Raw genomic sequence first — 18,257 nt, 5'->3', positions numbered from 1 at the left:
TGCTGTGACATTATGGGCTGTTTAAGCTGTCTGATTGCAGGCTGTTGAGAAGAGCACCCACCTCTGTCATGGTGAACAATGCGTAACTGGGTGGTGCACGGCAGCCATTTTGTGCCAGAATGTTTGCCACGCATCAGCTGGGCTGGAGAATGAGGGAATTATTGACTCAATTAAATTGATTGATGGAGATAATGAAATGGCCGCATTGAGTGGATAGGGCTGGGAATTTGGCCAAGACACCAGAGAAACAAAGGCTTTGGCATAAATACCATGGGATCTCTACTGAGTCAGAAACCTGGCTAAATAGCTCATCTGAAAGGCAATGTCTCCTACTGCACAGTGTCCCCATTATAACAGAGATTTTTTCCCCCTGCTTGATCTAGAGAGAAGACTGTCCTGTACTAGCCCAAATTTCCAACAGCTTATTATTATTATTATTATTATTATTGATAACTCTATTGGGGTCTTGCAACAGGACTGTTAATATGATACCTTATTAAATTAAATTTTTGACTGAGATAAATGTGGACTATTAAAGTAATAATCTCAAAGATTTTCATTTAAATAAATGTCTGTTAAGTCCCTATCTATCGCCGAATGAGGTAACACAATGGTGATTGAGCCTATGGTCCACTGATGAAAGCCCTTGCATTTGCAGTATTACCAAGTATTATGAACTGGGTGTCTGAGGCGACATTCCTGGGAAAAATCACAAGCAGCGCAGTTAGTAACACGTTTTCCATCACCCATCAGTGGTTGGTCCGCCAGAGAGGGTAGGCGGAGCTAACGCAACAGGCGTTGCCCTTTTTGATGAAATCTCCTTTGTTTTTGTTTTATTCTTCTTGTTCTGATTGCTAATTTATTCTCGAACAGTTTAGCTAGCAAAACCAGAAACACCAGGGGTAACATTTTGCAAGGCAGTTGTTTCAAAAATATCACAACAATTATTCAGGAGAAAGACAATGTTTGTTGTGCACGAGATACATAATTGCACGCGCCACAGCGAATCCCACAAATTCTTCTCTGCAGTGTAGATGTTCATACCGGGCAAAAGGTGGATAAAGAACGTCTGTGGAAATTGATCATCACTAATTCTACCCCAGGTCTGCTACAGCATTTTAACCCGGATCAGCAGTATAAAGACGGCTTAAGTTAGCCTAATGTACGACAATAAATATGGGCTCAAATTAGTGCCAAAAGTATATTGCATTTGTAAGCAATGACTTGTGCTTGCAACTTATGGTTTGTGTTTGTGCATTGCGAGTTGAAACTGAAACAAAAGTATTTTGTACTTGTAAAGCAATGACTTGTGCTTGCAACTTATGGTTTGTGTTTGTACTCTGCAAGTTGAACCTGTAAAAAAAACGTTGTTTGTGGACATAGATTTTCGTGAGGGGGGAGGGTCACGTCTGTAAATTAAAATCTACATGTGTTTTGTGATCTGAAGTGGTTTATTAACATTTATGAACAGAAAAGGTACGAATGCAAAACAGTATTTACGTGCGACACTCCCTCTGCATGCAACGCACAGTTTACAAGAAGAAACACACAGCGCTCGCTACAGACAGACTTTTGGCACTGCTTTTACACTTCCGGTATGGAGAGCCAATCGTTCAAGGCATTTTCAACACGAACCGTAAGTTGCAAGCACAAGTCATTGCTTACAAGTACAAAATACTTGTGTTTCAGTTTCAACTCGCAATGTACAAACACAAACCATAAGTTGCAAGCACAAGGCATTGCTTACAAATACAAGTGAGGTCCAAAAACATTGGCGGCCATAGATGCCGCCAATGACAACGAAATGGAGATCTTGGAGATTGTTACTTTAAATATAACAAAACTATTATATCCACCTGAAAGCACATATCTGAGGTTTACGGCATTTATACCAAGTTTCAATTTAACATTAAAGCATTCAATAAAGAACATAATGGGAGATTTCCAGCCTACCCTTAACAGTATCGGTCAGTAGGGTGTCAGTTATGCCTGGTTCCCTGGACAGACTGAAGGACTCTGTGCTGGACAGACTGAGGGGCTCTGTGCTTGAGAGACTGTGCTGGACAGGCTGAGAGACTGTGCTGGACAGACTGAGGGCCTCTGTGCTGGACAGACTGAAGGGCTCTGTTCTGGACAGACTGAGGGACTCTGTGTTGGACAGACAGAGACTCTGTGCTGGACAGACTGAGGGACTCTGTGCTGGACAGACAGAGACTCTGTGCTGGACAGACTGAGGGGCTCTGTTCTTGACAGACTGAGGGACTCTGTGCTGGACAGACTGAGGGGCTCTGTGTTGGACAGACAGAGACTCTGTGCTGGACAGACTGAGGGACTCTGTGCTGGACAGACAGAGCCTCTGTGCTGGACAGACTGAGAGACACTGTGCTGAACAGAGTGAGGGACTCTGTGCTGGACAGACAGAGACTCTGTGCTGGACAGACTGAGGGACTCTGTGCTGGACAGACAGAGACTCTGTGCTGGACAGACTGAGGAGCTCTGTGCTGGACAGACAGAGACTCTGTGCTGGACAGACTGAGGGGCTCTGTGCTGGACAGACAGAGACTCTGTGCTGGACAGGCTGAGAGACTCTGTGCTGGACAGACAGAGACTCTGTGCTGGACAGACAGAGAGGCTCTGTGCTGGACAGACGGAGGGGCTATGTGCTGGACAGACAGAGACTCTGTGCTGTACAGATTGAGAGTGGAACGAGCTCTTGCTGTAAAGATGAGAGCGGATTGGAGCTCCTTCTCTCTAATAGCCCACAAACACTCCTGTTTTCTCTCTAAAACTTGGTGTGTGCTGCACTGGTGTTTTTTATCGCCGAGCCTGACCTTTTGAATTAGCTGGTGTTTCAGACTCAGGCAAACGCAACACATTCACGCTCTGTACAAATTATACAATGTTTCCTTCAGTTAAATGACCACTGAAGGTGTCTGGTTATCTGAGACATTTGAAGGTCAGTTTGTCTTCTGCTTGCCACTCTAAGCCTTCATAAGAGCTGTACTGTCCCACCCTTGATACTTTTAACGCTGTACCCTCTGATCGACATGCTACTTAAAATGCAACAACATCAATCTCCCTGTCGTTTCCAGAACATTATACTGATACTAAACATTGTGGTGTTGGCTTACAGTCGAGGCCAAAAGTTTACATACTCATAGGCTAAAGACATTCAAACTCAATTTTTCACAGCTCTACACATTTCATGTTACCATACATTTTCTGTGTTAAGTCAATTTGGATATCTACTTTATTTCCATAAGAGGTCATTTCAAAAGAATAGATAAGAGACAGCTTTATTTCAGCTTTTATGTACTATATCAGATTTTCAGTGGGTCAAAAGTTTACATACACTTTGTTACTGTTTGGTGGCATTGCCTTTTATATGCTTAACTTGAATCGAACGCTTGGGGTAGCCTTCCACAAGCTTCTCACAATACTTTGCCAGAATTTTTGCCCATTCTTCCGGACAGAACTGGTGTAACTCAGTCAGGCTTGTAGGCCTCCTTACACGGACACACTTTTTCAGTTCAGTCCACAAATTCTCAGTGGGATTCAGGTCAGGGCTTTGTAATGGCCACTCCAACACTTTCACTTTGTTGTCTTTAAGCCATTTTGTTACAACTTTAGAGGTATGCTTAGGATCATTATCCTGCTGGAAGACCCAATTGCAACCAAGTTTTAACTTTCTAGCTGATGTCTTGAGGTGTTGCTTCAGTAGTTTTAGATAATCCTCCTTCCTCATGATGCCAGTCCCTTTTCCAGCAAAACACCCCCACAACATGATGCTGCCACCCCCATGCTTCACAGTAGGGATGGTGTTCTTCGGATTAAAAGCCTCACCCTTTATCCTCCAGCCACGTGTGCCAATGAACTCCCAAATTAACTCCTAATTATGACAATTGGCCAATCAGAAGCTTCTAAAAAGCCATTACATCAATTTCTGGAATTTTCCAGTCAACTTGGTGTATGTAAACTTTTGACCCACTGGAATTCTGATATAGTGAATTGAAGCTGAAATAAATCTGTCTCTAATCGATTGTTTTAAAATTACCTCTGATGTGAACGAAGTAGATGCCCTAATTGACTTGGTAAAAGAAATGTATGGTAACATGAAACGTTTTGTGAAAAACTGAGTTTGAATATCTTTAGCCTAGGTGTATGAAAACTTTTGGCCTCAACTGTGACACTGATGGATCTAATCCTTTATGTATGCACTTTAGTAGTTTGCTCTGAAACGGTGCATCTGCCAAATGTTTACATGTAAATGCAAATGTCTGATTTCCCTCCATTTGAGAATCCGAGCTAATCCAGGACAACATGTAGCTCCCCTGTCTCCTGGTCTGTTAGATCTCCTTGGTTGGGGTCACAACTCCATGGTAAAAAGAAAATTCCAGGAATCTATTACCAGGGTGTGAACGTTAAAGAATCTGTTGCTAAGAGATATGCAATAAGAAAAAAAAATTCACATCAAGCCACTATTTCATAAATTAAAAGAAATTCAATTTTCCAAAATATGAAAATTGTATTAAAGGTGTGACAACTCTATCAATCTGAAAATGTAATTGAGGCCAATCTCATTTATTTGAACGCTTATCAGGAAATAGTTTGGATTGCACAACATCTTGCGTACTTGATGTACTGCCCTACACAAAGTCTGAGCAGTCAGTATTTTTCAGAACCCCCCCCCCCCCCTTTTTTTATTGCATGTCTGTATTCTCGATGAATCATTGAATGTCTGACTAAACATGAACCGATTTCCTGAAAGTAAATAAGCTTCATGATTCCAGGAAAATAAGGGGTTTTTTTTGTTCTTTTTTTCTTCTGATAATGTGTTTCTCATTTACCCAGATCCCTTACAGAAGTACTTTTATTTTGAGAAGTACCAGTTCTTTGAGAAATGTGGAATGTCTTGGCTAACCTTAAAACAACACCTCGCCCCTTCCCACAGCTGTGCACATACAGTGCTGGAAGAGAGCGGAGAGGAAGGTAAAATGGGTGAAATTTAAGAGCCCGGCTCCCCGCGTTCCCTCTCCTGAAATGATCCCCCGAGCAGACGTTCGGAGGCGACGCCAACACCAACACAGCAGCGCCCTGTCCCGGATGATTCGGGGTCCGGCGAGGGGGTGGAAAGGGGCCCCCGCCTCATTTTGTTTATAAATAAAGGACATATGTTTTTTCTGTCCTCTGTGCGCCTTCCACAAGCGCACAAAGGAGTCCATCCTCCTTTTCCAGAGCTGGGTGAGACGCAGAAGTGTTTGGTTTCACCCAGGCAGGGCTCCCTTCAGCTGCCAGAATCTGCATTTCTTGCACTGCACGCGAGCGCTTTAGCAGATGCAGCAGATGCTGTTTTTCAGAGGATTTTCTGTCCCTCTTTTCCAAATTCATAACTCCCCTTTGCTTTTTAGCTTGTTGTTTTATGTGTTTTAATCAAATTCGCAACCTGCAGTGTCCTGTACAGTAACTCAATGAGAGTTCATCATTTCTGTGAAAGCCATTTCTGATGCCCCCTGAAAGATAAATAAGTGATGATATTAGGTATCTTGGATTGTTGGTCAGTTATTAATACGAGGCACAAAGTGTTATGCTGTGTTCCTTCCTAAATGCTATTTTAAATGAAAAGTACTGCTTTTGAGAGAGTAATATGAGTTGGGGTAGGAGTTTGGAGTTGAAAATCTAGGCTGGGTGTCACTAAACAGAAATTTTGTTGAGTTTGCAGACCCACCATGCCTTTTAGCACAATACTGGCACCATCTGGCCCACAGCTGCAAACTATTAGGTACCGCTACAACTTCCTCTTCATTCCGCTGGCTTTCAAGGCAAGTACGCTGCTCCACTGCGGTATATTGTATTTTCATTTAACTTTGAGACCATTTTGAAGTCTTTTCTGGTTCCATCTCTCTTGCTAGTAGGTACTGTTTTGTCTGATTGTTTCGGGAGTGTTTTTGATTCTTCTGTCTCTGTTAAGAGGGGAAGTAAGAAAGCGGAATGTGCTTGGAAAGTATGCTGGAGCTTAGCTACTGATCCCGGTGAGGAATGTTGCAGGGTAAATTAATAAACAGATTGTTTTGTGATGTCTCCTAACTTGTTGAGCTTAGCAAGCAAAATTCCAGGATTGTTGGAAGCAGCTGTGAACACAAAGAGTCATTGTGTTTCTGTGGCATTATGTTGGGACCGCGCTACGTGTTTTTGCACAATGTCAAATGGTGGTAGGCTCAGATGGTTTACGTTAGTGGTGCCAAATAAGGCTTTTTATTACGTGACTTTTGGATGCTAGTTTTATTTTTTTTTGTTGCATCACATTTTTTTCCCTTTGTTTTAACCTACAGACTGTTGTCTGTTTTTTGGAACTTGGAGCTGTTTTTCTTTCTTTCATGGTGGAAGAGACCCTGTTAATAAATTTGTGGATTTCTGGATTTCGAGGAGGACTGCTTTTACTGTCAAAGTAGGTCATGCTGAGTTATCTTCTCCTAAGCTCTCATTTTATAATTTAAACTTTAACTGAGTACAAATGAATAGTGACACTGCTTTTGACTAAAGTATCTTCTGAATCCATGACCAAAGTTTGCGTTTTATATGCTCAATGATTAGTGACCCACTAGTTTTAACACTAACAAAAATGGGCAAAAAAATGACAAAGAAAAAAATAATAACTAACCGAAGACCAGCCGATGAACATTACTCACACCTTCCTCAGAACGCTTTACTTTTAGAATACTTTTATAATTTATTTTAGTAAGGTCATTATTCTTGTTTAAAATTTGAAAAAAATATATATTATCAGTAAGTTGGTACTTGATTGTAATTTTACTGTTCCAGGCCATTTACACTGACAGAGTGACACTGAATTGTTTGTTTGCAGCGCGACCCTGATGTTTATGTGTGCATTGCCTGGGCGTTAGCTTGTCCTTAAATGCTTTTTCTGGAGCGAATGAGCTGTGGAGCTCTCTGTTTTGTGTGATCCCATGGGGAACATTTGTTTCCTTCCACTATAGCTCACCAGCTAGCTGCAGTTCTGCTAGATTTTAAACCTGTCTATGGGTCAGTAACTGTTGCCGTTTAGTCTCTGGGTCCCTCTGGATGGCAGTAAATCACAAAGCCGGGTTTGTTTGCGGGACTTCAGTAAGTGCTGGAGGTGATGGTGGGGGCAGGGTTTTTGGGGTCAGTAAGTGCTGGTGGGGTTGGCGGGGGCAGGGTTTTTGGGGTCAGTAAGTGCTGGGAGTGATAGAGGGGGAAGGGTTTTTGGGGTGAGTAAGTGCTGGAGGTGATGGAGGGGGCAGGGTTTTTGGGGTGAGTAAATGCTGCAGGTGATGGAGGGGCAGGGTTTTTGGGGTGAGTAAATGCTGCAGGTGATGGAGGGGCAGGGTTTTTGGGGTGAGTAAATGCTGCAGGTGATGGAGGGGGCAGGGTTTTTGGGGTGAGTAAGTGCTGGAGGTGATGGAGGGGGCAGGGTTTTTGGAGTGAGTAAATGCTGCAGGTGATGGAGGGGGCAGGGTTTTTGGGGTGAGTAAATGCTGCAGGTGATGGAGGGGGCAGGGTTTTTGGGGTGAGTAAGTGCTGGAGGGATGGAGGGCAGGGATTTGGGGTGAGTAAATGCTGCAGGTGATGGAGGGGGCAGGGTTTTTGGGGTGAGTAAATGCTGCAGGTGATGGAGGGGCAGGGTTTTTGGGGTGAGTAAGTGCTGGAGGGGATGGAGGGCAGGGGATTTGGGGTCAGTAAGTGCTGGGGGTGATGGAGGGGGCAGGGTTTTTGGGGTCAGTAAATGCTGGAGGTGATGGAGGGCAGGGGATTTGGGGTCAGTAAGTGCTGGGGGTGATGGAGGGGCGAGGTTTTTGGGATCAGTAAGTGCTGGAGGTGATGGAGGGGCAGGGTTTTGGGGTGAGTAAATGCTGGAGGTGATGGAGGGGGCAGGGTTTTTGGGGTGAGTAAATGCTGGAGGTGATGGAGGGGGCAGGTTTTTGGGGTGAGTAAATGCTGGAGGTGATGGAGGGGCAGAGCTTTGGAGTCAGTAAATGCTGGGGTGATGGAGGGGGCAGGTTTTTTGGGGTGAGTAAGTGCTGGGGGTGATGGAGGGGCAGGGTGTTTGGGGTCAGTAAGTGCTGGAGGGGATGGCGGGCAGGGTTTTTGGGGTCAGTAAATGCTGGAGGTGATGGAGGGGGCAGAGTTTTTGGGGTCAGTAAGTGCTGGGGGTGATGGAGGGGGCAGGGGTATTGGGGTCAGTAAGTGCTAGAGGTGATGGAGGGGGCAGGGTGTTCGGGGTCAGTAAATGCTGGAGGTGATGGAGGGGGCAGGGTTTTGGGGTCAGTAACTGCTGGAGGTGATGGAGGGGGCAGGGTTTTTGGGGTCAGTAAATGGTGGAGGTGATGGAGGGGGCAGGGTTTTTGGGGTCAGTAAGTGCTGGGGGTGATGGAGGGGGCAGGGGATTTGGGGTCAGTAAATGCTGGAGGTGATGGAGGGGGCAGGGTTTTTGGGATCAGTAAGTGCTTGGGGTGATGGAGGGGGTAGGGTTTTTGGGATGATGCTGCTGGGCCTCTCTAGGAGGGGACAGTATCCATCCAGCCAGACAACTCTGCAGCGGAGAGTCAGCCATCACACTCCAACAAGGCCCTTCCCTACATGCAGGACTGTATGTTTATTTCAAAGTGACACTGTGGTTTACAAAAATAATACACTGTAGTGTGGTTCCAGCTTTAAATATGCTCAATATCTGTTATCAATTTGAAATATTTTCTCTGCTTGGTTGATATTGGTAGGAAATTATATATTTCATGAAAATGTTAATGCATTTATGCCTCAGGATTTCTGGGGTTCAGCCAATCTGAATGCACTTTAAAGGGTGATGATTTGACAAGGTTAAGCCTCTAAATCTACATATAACAGTTTATACTTAGTAGAGAGACTAAATCTACATGTAACAGTGTAGGCTATACTTAGTAGAACGACTAATGAGATATTTCCATGGATGTAAATGTGGAATAACGCTTAAACAAATGAAATTATTATAATGGTAGTTTTCCCACAACAATTAAATTAATTAATTAATTAATTAATTAATTATGGGATAAGTAAATATATTGGCTAATAGGAGATTTAAAGCAATTCACGTAGGAGTGCTGTATAGCTGAATTTCGCCATTTTGCAACGTTATGCACAAAATATGCTTTTGCTTTTCGAGTGATATATTAAATGTAATACACTGTCTTTGGGGAAAAACACAAGCAAGTATAACGTGTGGGAGAAAGCTGTGCTTTTAAACCTGAGATTATTGGGGCCATTGGTATCCACACTGTGTCCTGGCCCTCAATGCAGTCATAAAACACAGCATAGACCAGCCCTCATCCAGCCTAAAGCAGATGTGTCCTGATTTCCCTTTGGAAACAAAGGATGCCCTGCAGGAAATAAGAAATGCTGTAAAGCAATCAATAAATACGAAACACACTTTTGTGTTTCTGCAGCTCTCTCTGTATCTGAACTTTGGCCATTTTGGCTCAGTTTGGCATCCTGGCTGCGTATATGCATGCGTATGTGGCATCTCTGAGGCCATCTTTGTGCAACAGGAATAACGTTTCTGAGCACATTGCTCTGTGTGCTGAGGACCATACCTTACTGGGAAGGCTTTTCAGGAACCTTTGACTAAAGATGCCTTTGGGTTTTTAGCAAAATCCTCAGTGACCTTTGACCCCTAACTCCCGTGTGATATGTACATGCTCATCGTATTTGAAAAAGCTGTACTCGCACACCGTTTTCACAGTTTAGTCCAATGTTTGCAAGAAATCTAATTGGTTTACCAGTCAAGTGCAATAACACATTATTATTATTATTATTATTATTATTATTATTTGTATTATTATATAATTATCATTATTATTATTCATTAAATATTTATTTTAAAAGTGTGTTCCTAGTGTGAATCTGTGCCTGTGTTCACAGTCTGTCTCGCCTGTGTTGAGCTGAATTAAACTGAAAGGAAAGCACAGCCTGTCTCACCTGTGTTGAGCTGAATTAAACTGAAAGTAAAGCACAGCCTGTCTCGCCTGTGTTGAGCTGAATTAAACTGAAAGGACAGTAGAGCCTGTCTCGCCTGTGTTGAGCTGAATTAAACTGAAAGGGAAGGACAGCCTGTCTCGCCTGTGTTGAGCTGAATTAAACTGAAAGGAAAGCACAGCCTGTCTCACCTGTGTTGAGCTGAATTAAACTGAAAGGACAGTAGAGCCTGTCTCACCTGTGTTGAGCTGAATTAAATTGAAAGGACAGTAGAGCCTGTCTCGCCTGTTTTGAGCTGAATTCAACTGAAAGTAAAGCAGAGCCTGTCTCACCTGTGTTGAGCTGAATTAAACTGAAAGGACAGTAGAGCCTGTCTCGTCTGTGTTGAGCTGAATTAAATTGAAAGGACAGTAGAGCCTGTCTCGCCTGTGTTGAGCTGAATTAAATTGAATGGAAAGCACAGCCTGTCTCACCTGTGTTGAGCAGAATTAAACTGAAAGGGAAGCACAGCCTGTCTCGCCTGTGTTGAGCTGAATTAAACTGAAAGGGAAGCACAGCCTGTCTTGCCTGTGTTGAGCTGAATTAAACTGAAAGGGAAGCACAGCCTGTCTCGCCTGTGTTGAGCTGAATTAAACTGAAAGGACAGTTGAGCCTGTCTCGCCTGTGTTGAGCTGAATTAAAATGAAAGGACAGTAGAGCCTGTCTCGCCTGTGTTGAGCTGAATTAAACTGAAAGGACAGTAGAGCCTGTCTCGCCTGTGTTGAGCTAAATTAAAATGAAAGGACAGTAGAGCCTGTCTCACCTGTGTTGAGCAGAATTAAACTGAAAGCAAAGCACAGCCTGTCTCGCCTGTGTTGAGCTGAATTAAACTGAAAGATAAGCAGAGTAGTAGTGAAGGAGGATGTTGGTATCTGTGAGTTTTTGCTGACAGGTACGGGTGTGGACGAAATGTTTTGAGAGTGGGCAATAAGCTATTTCATAAATAAACTGCCAAAATATCAGCGAGAAACTGTTATACAGAGCCACAATGATGCCAGTTTCATATACCCTATATGGAACTTGGACTGTTTCACTGTCTTTAAGTCATATAGAGCTCAGATAAGCTTAGCATATCAAGGACAGTAATGAATTCCTTAGACAGAACCAGCCCAGTGTACATATATTAGGCCTCTTTAAATGTCATCCTTTTGTGAAGTTGTCACAGAAATTGATCACTGAGCTTTGCCGGTGGTTCTTTTGAGATTGTAAGGTTTGGTCCACTGTCTGAGAGATTATGCAGGAATAAGGTGGGCGTCCATGCATGCAGCTATTTAGCGTTTCCCCTGTCCCTGCTCGTTTAACTTTGCATTACTCTTGGCGACAGTACAATCTTCTATAAATAGAACTACCTCATTTTTATAGTCTTTTTTTATTTTTTTATTTTAATGGCTGCACTGTCTGGGTTTGGGAGCTAAAGGAATCTTTCTGAGAACACTCATGCACATTCTTGCTTTTTCTACTCTGTATATTCAGGCTTTCAGTAGCAGAAACTAAATATCTCAACAGCATTTTGTGTGTGTGTGTGTGTGTGTATGTATATATACTACATATATATACAGTGTAGTGTGTAAGTATTTGGATAGTGACACCATTTTTGTTCTTTTGAGTCTGTGCTCCAGCACTTTGGATTTGAAATGAAACAATGAATATGTGGTTGAAGTACAGACTGCCCCTCCTCCCCCCCCCTCCCCCATTTGGGGGACTTCCCGGGTGATGTTCTGTCTGGCCTGTACAGCAGCCATAAGAGTTTCTGTTTGTTTCGGAGGATTTTTGCCTTCAGCCTTGTCTTCAACAGGTGAACCGCATGATCAGTTACATTCAGATCTGGTGATTGACTTGTTCAGTCAAGAACATTCCAGTTTTTTGGTCCTGAAAATCTCCTTGGTTACTTTAGCAGTGTGTTTATAGTCATTGTCCTGCTCCAGGTGAAGCACTGTCCAGTGAGGTTTGACTCGTTTGGTTGGATCTGAGCAAATAAGATGTTTCTGTACACTTTAGAATTCGGCCTGCTGCTGCCGTCAGCAGTCACATCATCAGCGAAGACCAGTGAGCCAGTTCCAGTGGCAGCCATTCATGCCCAAACTATAACACTACCATTGCTATGTCTTACACCGCTTCTTAAGGATATACAATGTCATGAAAAAGTGTTTGCCCCTTCCCTGTTTCCTCTCTTATTGCATAGTTCTCACACTGAATGGTTTTAAATCTTTAGCAATGTAATATTACACAAAGGGAAGCTGAATAAACACAATATACATTTTTTAAATTATTATTTAATTTATTTCATGAAAGTTATCAAACATCCATATAATCCATGTGAAAAAGTTATCTCCTCCTTAGTTACTAAACCAACTAATTAATCAAATGTAATTTATCATTAGATTCAGATGGTGGCATTAATTATTTATCAAATTATCATTGAAATTACTATTTTGTTTATTCAGTGAAAAAAAGTGTGAGACTGTAATTGCCTCCTTAAACTTAATAAATGGTTGCGCCACCTGTAATAATAGCAATAACTGCAACCAAACACTTTCTATAATTTGATATCAGTCTGTCACATCGCTGTGGAGGAATTTTAGCCCACTCTTCTTTGCGGAACTACAATTTTAACTGAGACAAATTGATTTTTTAGGTTTTCCTGCATGAACTGTTTGTTTCAGGTCCTGCCACAGCATCTCTATTGGGTTCAATTCAGGACTTTTGACTAGGCTACTCCAAAACTTTAATTTAGGCACTTTTCAGCTATTCAGATGTGGACTTGCTTTCATGCTCAATTATGCTTCAGCTTGAGGTCACAGACCAATGTCTGGACATTCTCCTTAAGAATTTTCTGGTACAGAATTTGTGGTTCCTTCAATAATGGCAAGTTGTCCAGGCCCTGAGGCAGCAAAGCATCCCCTCACATTCACAGTACCACCATCATGTTTGACTGCTGGTATGATGTTCTTACCGTGAAATTGGCTTTACGCCAGACATAATGGGACCCATGTCATCCAAAAAGTTCAACCTTTGATTAATCTGTCCATAGAACATAATCCCAAAAGGCTTGGGGATCATCCAGGTGCTTTTTTTTTAAATGTGAGATGGGCGCTGATGTTTCTCTTGGGTAACAATGTCTTTCTTCTTGTGGAGTCATGAACACTCAGCTTAGCTAAGGCTAGAGGCCTGCGGTTTTTGGATGTTCTTACGGGATCTTTTGTGACTTCCTGGATGAGTTGTTGCTGTGCCCTTGGAGAAATTTTGGCAGGCTGCCCACTCTTGGAAAGATTCACCACTGTTCCTAGGGTTCTCCATTTGGAAATAATGGCTGTCATTGTAGTTAGGTAGAGTCCCAAAGCATTAGAAATGGCTTTGTAACTCTTTACAGAATTATATATTTCAACAACTTTTTTTTCTCATCTCTTCTGTAATTTTCTTTGATTGTGGCATAATGTGCTTGCAGAAACTTTGTGGTGAATACTGATGGTAAGGTTCAATAGGAGTGAGGTTTAGATTCAACAGGGCTGGCTGCAATCAAGCCTGGTTGTGTCCAATCAGCTGAATCAAATCATCAATTAAATTTGATTAATTGATTTTGACTCATGCAATGTTTTGTCTCTGTTCTATTCATTCTTCCAGACCACGATGGCCTGCTTTACTGGCATTGACACTTCTTTGGTCCTCATGTTGAGAGACAACAGCTACGAATGCATATTTCACACCTAGAATCAACTCATTACTTTTTGTTAGTGTTCTTGCACATAAATTAATGATGCAACAGCACACAGCTGGCCAAGAAACAGCTGAGCAGCCAATTGTCCAATATATACATCATCCCCCAGAATAGGGGGACTATGTATAAAAAGGGCTACAATTTCTACACAGTTCACCAGGTATGGCTGTAAATACTCTCAAAATAAAGCTGACCGTCGCCATTGTAACCTTATATTCACTGTTTTATTTCAAATTCAATGTGCGGAGCCAAAACAACAAAATTGGTGTCACTGTCCAAATACTTGGAGACTACGCACACACGCACACATACACGCACATACGCACTCACTCACTCAAACACACACACATGCACATGCACATACGCACTCACACACACACACGCACACACACACTCACACACACACACACACACACACACACACACACACACACACACACTTTGTTCTTGATAGTAGACTTTGACTTATAATAAACCCCTGCTGAGAGAATAAACAGACGAAATGCTGAGCAGTTATATTTGCGAGGCTTGGAGAGTCTGAGTGGAACTTATTACCTGCATTCTGTTTTTTTAAGTAACCGCATGTGGTTCCTCCCCATCATGTCCACAGCCCAGCCAGAGAACTGGCTGTGAAACAGGGCTTTCAATCCTGCCTGCAGTGTAGAGAGTCTCTCCTGCTCACTTGAACCAAGCCCTCATGGAAAAGCACCCCTCAAACCATGGCGTTCCCACATTTTCGCGGGGTTTTGTATTTCCAGAGACCCGTATGGGTGTTTAACGCCAAAATAAGCATTTAAGTTATTTTAGCTGTTGATTCTGTGCTATTTTCCCCCCCAATATACACTGTCGCCTGAGTTTACAGGGGCATTTCTGAGCAGAGAGAAATATGTAATGGCCTGAAATATATAATAATCTGACATGAATCACCGCAGGTAGACTTGGTGATCTGTCTAATCTGTTTTACCTTGAAAGCAAATAGAGGACACAGTTTTTTCCTTTGTTTACATGCTCAGAGAAGCCATGCTCATACTGCAGTAATGGGTGGGGCACCTATTATAACGAACGCTATGCCTACACAAAAGGACACCAGAAATTAAGGATTACTGTGACATTCATTCTCAAGGGCAGCATTTGAGCAGATAAGTTTACGAATCATAATTGCGACACCTACAGTAGCACTTTTTCTTTGGAACTAACCACACTAGACATGTATAAAAACACCTTGTCTTCTTTTACATTATTGAAACCAAAGTTGAGGCGAGATTCACTTCACTCAGTAAAAGATGTGTTGATCTGGGACACCCAATCACAGCGCAGGCCTATTCACTTGATCAATGCCCACTCAGAAAAGTTGAAATTACTTTACCCATAAGCCTTCACATTTCTATTGTGTGATTTCTCTAATGGGCTCTTTGGGAAAAGCCAGACAAATGACTATTCATTTTTCCTGTCCGGCATTAATTTATCAAGCCCAGTAATACCACCAGCTCCGTAAACTCTACTGGAACATAGTGCATTTTATTATTATTATTATTATTATTATTAATAATAATAATAATAATAATAATAATAATAATAATAATAATAATAATAAATAAGAAGAAGAAGAGGAAGAATAAACAATGAAAACATTGGCTCATGGGGGGCAGAGTTTGATTTGATAAACAAATTACGTTTAAGATTAACATTCAGTCTTTGAGAAGCAGATATTTTTCTCCGGAGCATGTTTTAAAGGACATTCTGGCAAAGAAAACCAAGTGCAAATACGAGTGCTGCCTCCAAGCAGCAGTACGGAGTGGACCATAAGCCTGTAGATATTTAGTGCAAAGCTGATGAGACTCAGCCATACACTGAGTTCTCTTAGTTCTAATCAATATTGCCATAAATCAGGTGCTGCTTAAGTAAAATGGATAAAGAAATAAAGGTCTATAAACCATAAACTGGCCTCCAGGAAATAGATGTTGCAAGTGAGGAGAGGAAATGGAGTCCATCTCACTTTTTAGTGCTCTGTCTCTCTGAATATTGCTCTGCTGAGAAATCCCTGGTTTTCAAAAAAAGCCAATTTTCTGAAGTGGAAGACGCACGAGCAGAAGTAAATTTGGAGAGAAAAAAAACTTTGCTTTTCTTAAAAATCCAGCAATATATGTTTGACATTGTTGGCCATAATTTTTCTCGAAGGTGTGTTTGGGCAAATTGTCGATCTGACTGTGAAAATAAAGCCACCGTGGGGGGAGGGGCCTGTGGTGGAGGGGGGCCCGGGGGGGGGGGGGGGGTTCAGGATTTGTCGCTCTGGTCGTTCATTTAACAAGCACCCCCTCCCTGCAACTACACCCCCCACCCATGACATAATGAACAATATTGTCTATCTGGGCATTCATAAAAATATTCTTTGACCACTCAAAAATCTTACTCCATCATAGCAACAAGATAAACCCGACAATAGCCCTAAAATATGCCAATACAGCAATGAAAACGCTGCTCACTGAATAATGAAATATACGAGACAAAGTTTTAAAAAATGATACCATGTCATTTTACAGTCAATATCTGGGACTAAATATTGAACAAATATACATATATTGTCTTGGACAATCCGTTTGTGAAATATACGCTCATTTATGATGCCTGGGTACCTTCCAAAATAGCTGTGCGTAATACCACACCTGTTGTTTACGGCGTTGTCGCCTTTTTTAGTACAGTCTGGCTTGATTGACAATTCATTTATTTAGTCGGTGAGAGTATAAGCTTTCTAATGATGTTTAACATGTCTAATTTTGCTTTTGGAATAGCGTTTTATAGGTCAGCGTAACCAAAATTTTTCTTATCATCGCATTCACTTACGCATTCACTCTGTGGCAGCAGTAAAAGACGCTGCACCTAACGAAACGGTGTCAACGATTTTTTGTAATTTCTTGGAAAATACTATTATTTTGAGGACTTTTGGGCATAGCTAAGCCATATGTTTGCTGACAGATCTATCTGACTCCGTTTTCTGGAGCTAAAACAGCGAATAGAATTGTATCATTGATTTACTGTCTCTGTCTCTATCTACTGAACACAGATACAATTTCATCATTGCTATGTAAGTATTACTGCTCAAAATATTTTGGTTATATACATCATTTTTTAAATTGAGTGTCTTTAAAAAGGCTAGTGGTGTTATATAATGTGGATATTTCACACTGTAATGTAAGCCTTAATTAGTAGTGTAATAGTTTTTGTGATGCATGCAACAGTGATGACAAGAGTGTTGTAACATTGCCAAAACGTGGTGGACGGTTGAAAATTGTTTTCATATCGTCTCATCCCCATACAAGAAAACATACGAGAGTACAGAGTATAGAAATACAAGAGTTAGCCTAATTATTACACATTTTGGTACTGTACAGCATTGTGTGACAATATTTTTGCATTATTTTAAAATCTGATATCAATATTTCATTTTAAACCTTCATAAGGGGCTCATTTATGTGCTTTACAATGGACAAAAAGCATTAGCCTATATTCCTTTTTGGAGAAATTTTGGATATGTTTCTGGACCCATAGCTATTTTAGACCACTGTACTGACAAAAAAGCTTGTAATGACCACTTGAAAATGATGAAACAGTGAGTTTCTTGAGTAAATACAGTTGATTTGCAGTTTAATGCATGAATTTGTTGTGATATACAGCAATGCATAATTTAGAAATTTTGGGTAGATTTGGAGATGCTGGGTACACTGCTTAGTTTTTGCTTTATTGCTCTTTAGTAGTTCTAACTTCTACATATCTACCCTTAGATTTTATGAACTTGTGGTCAAGAGGTTTTTGATCCAGGACATGTATACTTTAACCTGCTGCATATATCTCCCAGTATTTAATTGCAAACTAAAAAAGAACAAATTCATTTTAGATTTTTTGCCTAGACAATTGCATTTGTGGCACTTTATTTCTTCCAAAATTATGAATATAAAGTAGTATTGTAAATGGTACAAATGTCTTGCTTCATTTAAGCCATTTTCAAGTCTCTGTGGTGTTCACGTCTGGAGTTATAAAGCTTTAAATAGGGTACCCCCTAAATGGGCAAGGATTGACCATATTTGGCATGTGCGCTAAGGGGTTAATGCTGATCCTCATGCGCACTGCCTGCCAGACCGCTTCTCCCTCTGCCCTCTCTTAATGCTGATTCTCATTTAGACTGCCTGCCAGACCGCTTCTCCCTCTGCCCTCTCTTAATGCTGATCCTCATATGGACCGCCTGCTAGACCACTGCTCCCTTTGCCCTTTCTTAATGCTGATCCTCATGTGCACTGCCTGCCAGACCACTGCTCCCTCTGCCCTTTCTTAATGCTGATCCTCATGTGCACTGCCTGCCAGACCACTGCTCCCTCTGCCCTTTCTTAATGCTGATCCTCATGTGCACTGCCTGCCTGCCTTCTGGAGTGCCTGTTTGCAAGATACTGGTGGGTTGTCCTGGTTTATCATTCCTACCCAAATCCGGGAGAGCTCTGGAAGCTTGCAGCTGCTCTTAAAGAGAGGG

The 18,257-nt window shown here is 41.9% G+C and overlaps 1 protein-coding gene across 10 annotated transcripts in view; it reads left to right on the top strand.

Moving 5' to 3' along the window:
• Positions 1-18,257, top strand: part of gulp1a (GULP PTB domain containing engulfment adaptor 1a) — a 148,718-nt gene that overhangs the window by 95,087 nt on the left and 35,374 nt on the right. The window contains exons 1-2 of one of the 10 annotated variants that reach the window (XM_064310510.1): positions 5,891-5,908; positions 6,330-6,449. The exons of 4 other annotated variants lie outside the window; for them this stretch is intronic. The gene's annotated coding sequence lies outside the window, so the exon portion shown is untranslated. 5 more of the 10 variants (XM_064310512.1, XM_064310513.1, XM_064310514.1 and 2 more) reach the window with 5 other exon arrangements.

This window comes from Anguilla rostrata, chromosome 15 (genome assembly GCF_018555375.3).
Source record: "Anguilla rostrata isolate EN2019 chromosome 15, ASM1855537v3, whole genome shotgun sequence".
Classification (NCBI taxonomy): domain Eukaryota; kingdom Metazoa; phylum Chordata; class Actinopteri; order Anguilliformes; family Anguillidae; genus Anguilla; species Anguilla rostrata.
Note: the sequence above shows the minus strand (reverse complement) of the source record. Positions and strands in the feature narration are given on the sequence as shown.